The sequence below is a fragment of the Macaca mulatta genome, chromosome 4 (genome assembly GCF_049350105.2).
Source record: "Macaca mulatta isolate MMU2019108-1 chromosome 4, T2T-MMU8v2.0, whole genome shotgun sequence".
Classification (NCBI taxonomy): domain Eukaryota; kingdom Metazoa; phylum Chordata; class Mammalia; order Primates; family Cercopithecidae; genus Macaca; species Macaca mulatta.
Genome location: NC_133409.1, coordinates 30668028 through 30674855, shown reverse-complemented (window position 1 = coordinate 30674855; position 6828 = coordinate 30668028). Strand labels below are relative to the sequence as shown.

General features: G+C 37.4%; 1 long non-coding RNA gene across 1 annotated transcript; it reads left to right on the top strand.

Moving 5' to 3' along the window:
- Positions 1-3317: 3317 nt before the first annotated feature.
- On the top strand, positions 3318-6542 carry LOC144340275 (uncharacterized). Its single transcript, XR_013416188.1, has 3 exons — positions 3318-3394; positions 3717-3777; positions 3856-6542. It is a non-coding gene; the product is annotated as an uncharacterized LOC144340275 (long non-coding RNA).
- Positions 6543-6828: the final 286 nt, after the last annotated feature.

Here is a 6828-nt window from a genome sequence, read left to right as displayed (position 1 = left end):
TCAGACTCCGTCTCAAGAAAACAAACAAACAAACAAACAAAAAAAAACACCCTTTGGAATTTCTTTGGTGCATGTCTGTTAGAGGTAAACTTTTCTGAATTTCTTCTTATTATTTAAAAAAAATCTTTGTTTTACCTTTATTCTGAAATAAGAATAATCATAAGAATAAATTTTTAAAAATTCATGTGAAAATTTATTGAGCTTTGCATTCTTTCTTTCAGTGTTATTTGCATGCACCTGTTTGACCTGCATGAGTGGTTCTTTTGTGTCTCTCAGCCCATCCACGTTCAGCCATCTGGCTTCTCTAAAAATGGGAACTTCAGCATCTTCTCATCATTTCTACTTTCTCTCCCCTTTCCTCACTGGCTGGCCCTGTTTCATGTAGAGGAGTATCTCCTGATCTTCTAGATTTTCTTGGCCATCTGTTTCTCTTGCCTTTGGACCTCATTTTACATTCTCTTCCCTAGTGGCCATTCTTTGGCCCTTCACACCATGGTTGGCACAGTGTTCTTGGTTAGGCTTGTGTCTCCATCCTTGACTGCTACCCAAGTTCCCTTCCAGCTATGCTGCCATCCAGCCACCCTGGATAAATTTCTTTCCAAGTGTGATTTGAACAGTTGAAGCTCTGACTTCACAACAATTTCTATGGGTACAACTTCTGGTAGATTGGTTCAAAAATTAAAACTCTGCTGACAACACATTTAATAGAAAAAGGGACAGAGAGGAAATTGAGGAGCTCTCTCACAATTTATCAAGGTTGAAATGTAAACATTACTTAGAAGGAACCAATGAAAGTTCCAACGTACGCACATGAAACTTTGGTTAAGTAGATATAAATTTTACCTCAAATTTTTAAGTGATTTCCCTGTACTGGGGGTTTAGTACAATGTTTTGTGATTTTTAAGTCTCACTGAAAAGAAGTAAAAAAAAAATCTCAGATAATCAGATATGATTAGACTTTGCCACTTTATTGAATTACTGGAACTAAAAGGTGTGTTGCTAAGAGGAAAGAAATATTACCAAATAATTTTCACATTATTACAAATAAAGTCTGGCTTAAAACATACATTTTCAAAGTACTATTATAACAATTGATGTTAGAGTATCTCTGACTGATTGAATTCTTTTAAATAAAAGTTCTGGAATCTAAATTCAAGCTAAGATTTATCCCCCAAACTCGGCTTGAGTCTAGTTTCTTTTTGAAAAGAGCATGCTATCAAGAAAATGGCTTTTGTAACAGGTTGTGGAAAAAAAGTTGCAATTCTATTTGTGGCTCTGATTTTCTATGTGTTAGCAGGAGTTACTTTATTGGCCTGCATGTCATTTTCCCCAGTTATGAAATGGGGAGACTAATTGTTGCAAAGTATTTAAAGAACTTGAAATGAAAGATAACTATCACAGTGCAAAGAATAACCAGACATTTTACTACATTTGTCTTAATCTGATTTTGAAATTTTTGCTCTTTTTCCAGTCTCACACACACAAAAAAAACAGCATCTGCATATTTCATCCTGTGGCGATGAATTGTAAGAAGGGATGTGGAAGTCAGCTCTGAATTTCCTTTTCTTTTGGTGTGAGTAAACCCAGTCTTTAATGTTATTGCCCTGTTATTTTTGTGGTTTCCTTTCTTCTACGTCAACTGCATTCATGTGAAGGGCTTTCTCCAAGATTAAATGTTTGCCTCATTGGCTGTATTTCTGAAGTTTCATCTGCCAAACTCTTCACATGTAGACTGCATAAAGCCAAGTTTTTCCAACTGAAAATCTGACTATATCCTGGCGCCTCATTATGGTCAGAACCTTGACAGAAATCAGGCAACTGTTGTAATGCAGTATTGAATATGAATATGAAATTGTGATATGGAGAAGGAGGTGGAAGAGTATAGAGAGAAAATCCTTTTCAGCCAAGAGTCTCTGATTGGACAGAAAAATGGTGCCAGCGGAAAAAAAAAAAAAGGAAAAAAAGGCTGGAGCTGCAAAAGTCAGGCAAGTTAGGTACAGTGTGTATGTTTGGGGTATTCCTCCATTCAAGAAAGTTGCTCCACTTTTGTAAACTGGAGCTAGTCTGAATTTGTGAGGTTAGCACTGCAGCTGGGAGGCTGAATCTGTGGGCTCAGTGGAATGTGCAGAATGGGTTTGATCAGTTTCCCTACTTGGGATTGAATGATGGGGCATAAAAAGAATATCAAAATAGGCTGAAAGGACTAGTCAAATTCTGGGGATAAATCTTAGCTTAAATTTCCCTGTTGATATTATTTGCTCCAGAAAAAGTGTGACTTTTTATAATTTTTGATATACAAAAAGTGCATGGACTATTTTAGTATCTCCACCAGCCTTTGCAAGTCTCCTATTATTCCCTTCCCCCTGTACCTCAAGGAATCTGACACCAGCTCTGCCATTTGGGAATATAATATGGAAATGAGCATGAAGACAGTTTTAATGACCTTATTGTGTCCTTGACAACCAAGAGATGTTAGTCAAAAATCGCTTTAAGAAAAGCAAGGATTGGAAGGCTCTCTTTTTCTTCTGAAAGAAACTTTGGTAAGAGCCTATTTATAAAGTTTATTGGCCTTATCCGTCGTTTCCTCCTGTGTTCAAGGACTCCACAGATAGTTTCCCTCACAACATACCCAGGCAGTAACACAGCCTGATGCCAAGAATATCCTCAAGGTTTTCGATCTTTATTCTGTGGGTGGATCACTAGCCCAAGGTCGTTGCATTGTGGGAGGAGAGACTCGGATCAAACCATAGCCCTAGTCTCAAGTAACTGTATACAAATAACTGTCAGCAGATGTCCTAAAACATATGGACAGCTAGCTGATACAAGACAATCTTACAGTAAAGAAGGAAGAAGGCAGCCATACAGCTAGGTACTTTTATTTGTGCAAAGAGTGCCCCAAAAAAGAGATTAGTCTGTTGGACACTGGAGACCCAAATCTTGAACTGACTCTCTTGCTAGCTGCTCTGGTTCTAGACAAGTCATTTAGTTGTTCTGTGTCTATGTTTACTCATTCAAAAATGATCTTGGAAATGTTTGATCTATCTAAATAGGATTATTTTGAGGGTTAAAGGATGATGTGAGAAGTGAAGCGTTATATAAATATGTAATATTTGGCATTGGCATTATATTAAACAAAGGCAACATAAATAATCTCTTTAAAGCAAATTCGCATTTAATAGGCTCTAATAAGTTTTGTTAAATGAATAAGAAACTGCATAATGCTGGAGGAGGAGGGGTTCTGGGCAGTCATTTTATAGATTGAGAAACCAAGGCTCAGAGTACTTTTTTTATTTGTATTTGTATTTGTGTTTTTTTTAGAGACTTGCTCTGTTGCCCAGGCTGGAGTGCAATGGCACAATCTCAGCTCACTACAATCTCCGCCTCCTAGATTCAAGTGATTCTTCTGCCTCAGCCTCCCCAGGAGCTGGGATTGCAGGCGCCTGCCACCACGCCCAGCTAATTTTTGTATTTTCAGTAGAGACAGGGTTTCACCATGTTGGTCAGGCTGGTCTTGAACTCCTGACCTCAAGCGATCCATCCGCCTCAGCCTCCCAAAGGGCTGGGATTACAGGCGTGAGCCACCACACCCTGCCAAGGCTCAGAATACTTAAGTGACTTAAGTGGTTATCCTAACTTGTTTACGGCAGGGCCCCCGTCATGTTCGCATGTCCTGATTCCTATTCTGTTGCTCTGATAGATCTCATTGCCTCTCTTAGGGACTTGTATGGTTGCTGATATCCTAGCTGCAGAATTAAACATGAGGAAATCTAGCTATAGGTAATATCTTTTAAAGATTTAAAAATTACCTACATGAGCCATTTTAAACTTTCTTAATCTGTTTTTTTTTTTCTACAGCTCTGTTCCCAGAGAAATACTGCAAATACAGGCATGAAGAAACAAACATTAACTATAAATTGTTATTTCCATTATCAAAAAATTGTGAAAGGTTTCTGGAGCTCCCCAGGATTCATCCAAGTTGGCTTCTAAAAATATTTTCCTATAGTTATAACATATTTTCCTAAGATTGTAAATGTAATTACAGGTGTAATAGGAGGGACAAAGATCATTTCAACCTTTTCTCCTTAGTTTCTTCCTAATTAAAAATAACTTAGAGTATAAAATTTATTCAACAATATAATGTTTATTATCTAAAAATATTGATGTAACATTAAAAGATATTGGTAAGAGCTGAGTAAAGTAGAACATGCCTGCGGTCCCATATTCTTGGAAGGGTGAGGTGGGAGGAGCACTTGAGTCCAGGAATTCAAGTCCAGCCTGGGCAATGTAGTGAGGCTCTGTCTCAAAAAAAAAAAAAAAAAAAAAAAAAAAAGAAAAAAGCATTTTCAGTTAGGTTTATTCTAAATCCAGGAAAACCAGATCCAGTTTAAACCCATTGCTGATAATTCATCTTATTAACCCTTTAGCTCAATTCATCTTATGTCGGTTTTGATTTTTGATCATAAGGGGATTCCAGCACACAGTAGTAATGATCCCTTGGTCCTATTCCAACTACACTTAAAGATTTGTTTTTTGCTCCATGACTTAATATCATGTGACACTGAAAAATTAGGAAAATAATCCACAGAAAGAAGCAAATATATTTACCTTAATTGAAGAGGAGCCATGATATGTATACAACATAAAAATAAATATCTTATTCATTTAAGTACACTCACATTTCTTTTGTTATTGACTAAAAATATTTAAAAATCTTGACCTCCTAAGAAATTTGTTGAGGGAGAGAGAAAGAAACAGAACTAACTCACTCAAATCAGGGGAAAAAAATCCAAACAACCAAGCTAGAAATATTGGAATTTCTTTAAAGTTCTGAGGGAAAACATACAATATAACATTTATAGCCATCTTTACATTGTTCAAAGTATTGCTTCTTGGATGGATCTGTCTCAGGCATGAAGGGAGTTCAACAGCACAACTCCCTTTTGGTGTGGCAAGAACAGAAGAAAAAATAAGCAGTTCTCACAAAGGCACTTAAAAAATGAGGATCATAGAATAGAGGTGTTTATTTAAAAGTTTACATGTTCTGAGCCCTTTTAAAAACAAGATGAACTAGTAACATTTTGTCTGTGCTGTTACTGAAATCTACAGTTTAAGAACTCAGCCTATGACCTGTGGGCTTCTAAGATCCTATTGAGCCAAGGTGAGCACTGTCAACGGAACACTTTCTTACACTTGACTTTCACCTTTATCTGGAAAATCAAGGCTGGGGCCATAACACAGCAGTTGTGGCAAAGGGTGTCTGGATGGTCACCATCCACTACCCCTAATTGACTGAGGCTCTTGGAGTCTTAAGAATGTAGAAGCAGTGGTGAAGGTGAATAACTAGTAACAGCTTTGAGACGTTCCCACAGTTTTCTTGGATGGCTGCTAGAACCAGATTCCAGAGACAATAAACAAAAAACTGGTAGTAAAATGGGAGGAGATAATGTTCTGAGCTAAATACAGTCTGAAAGACTCCATTTCTGGAAATAGAGTTTTATATGCCACTCAGGAGTTCTCTGGATCTCTTTTTGAAAAATGAACTCATCCTCTAGCATTTGAGGTACTTGTTCTTTGAGCCAATTTAGGTCTGCCTTGAAGTTCTCCCATTCTCTCTGATGGATAGCTCTCTGATCTTTATTGAACATCAAGGCAGTGAGGAAATAGGGTTGACTATGGCATACAGAGCTTGAATGAGAAATAAAGTTAGAACATGGGTTGCTAGAGCCAGGCATGCAATCTATGCTTGCAGGTGAGGCTACACCAAGCTCTCATCACATGGATGGTTTGCATATTTGGAAGGGAAAGCACCAATAACTGACATGGAAAAGAAAGGCAAATCTAGAGAAAAGAGTAAATGCTTGGAATTGCTTCTGGGAGCGAGGACCACCAATTCATGGCAAACTCTGTCATACCCTCTTGAGTTAAGTTGCTCTAATTAAGGTTCCAGAACAGAAGGTGTTGAAGGACTTAGAAACTAGATCACCAAGGTTTTCTTGTTGTTTTACCTGATTTGCATGACCTCTAGAAGATATGTTTAGCATTGCAAACCTCTATGACATAGATGTTTTGTCCATTTTTCCTGAAAAGGGGTGTTATAGTTTGGGTTCCCAGGAATCAGACTCTGATACACTGAGATTTGTGTACAGTGGGTATGTTGGGAAGGGCTCTTGGCAACAACATCTTTGAGGGGTAAAGAATGCAAGATTAGGCAGAGAAAAAGCTGAATTACAAAGATTTTGCAATAAAAGTCTTAGCTATTCTTATGGGGAGTGCTGAACCTGGGGTAGTCCTTGGGTCGAGGATGTCAGTTCTTAATAAAAATCAGTCACCAGATAAACAAGTAAAGGATTTTTATCCCTACTGGGCAGATGAAGAAATAGGCACAGGGTTGAAAAGTAACTGCCCAAAGTCACATAACTTTTAAAAGGAATAACTGCAGGCTATTTCTGCTGAGGCCCAACTCCAGACTCATGGTTGAGCCAGATAATACATCATCCCTGGCAGAGGGGTACAGGATATGGTCTCCTATCGAACAGTGACCTAAGTAAAATAAATGTGCCTCTGAATTTCTGTAAAATTTAAATGTGCATATCTTTTGGTTTTGCATAATATAGAAAATTTTATATATTTAATAAAAATTATTTCTTGGTAAAATTTTCAAACAATTTTTTTGACACCAAGATTTTCTCTTTTGACTTATAGCTTAATGGTAACTTCAGAATAATACTCTTCTTATATCTCATGTTAGCTGACCTTTTCTTAAAAATAGATCAGAAGACCATCTCAATGTGCTCAATGCTGTCCCTTGAATTAAAGTACACAAAAATA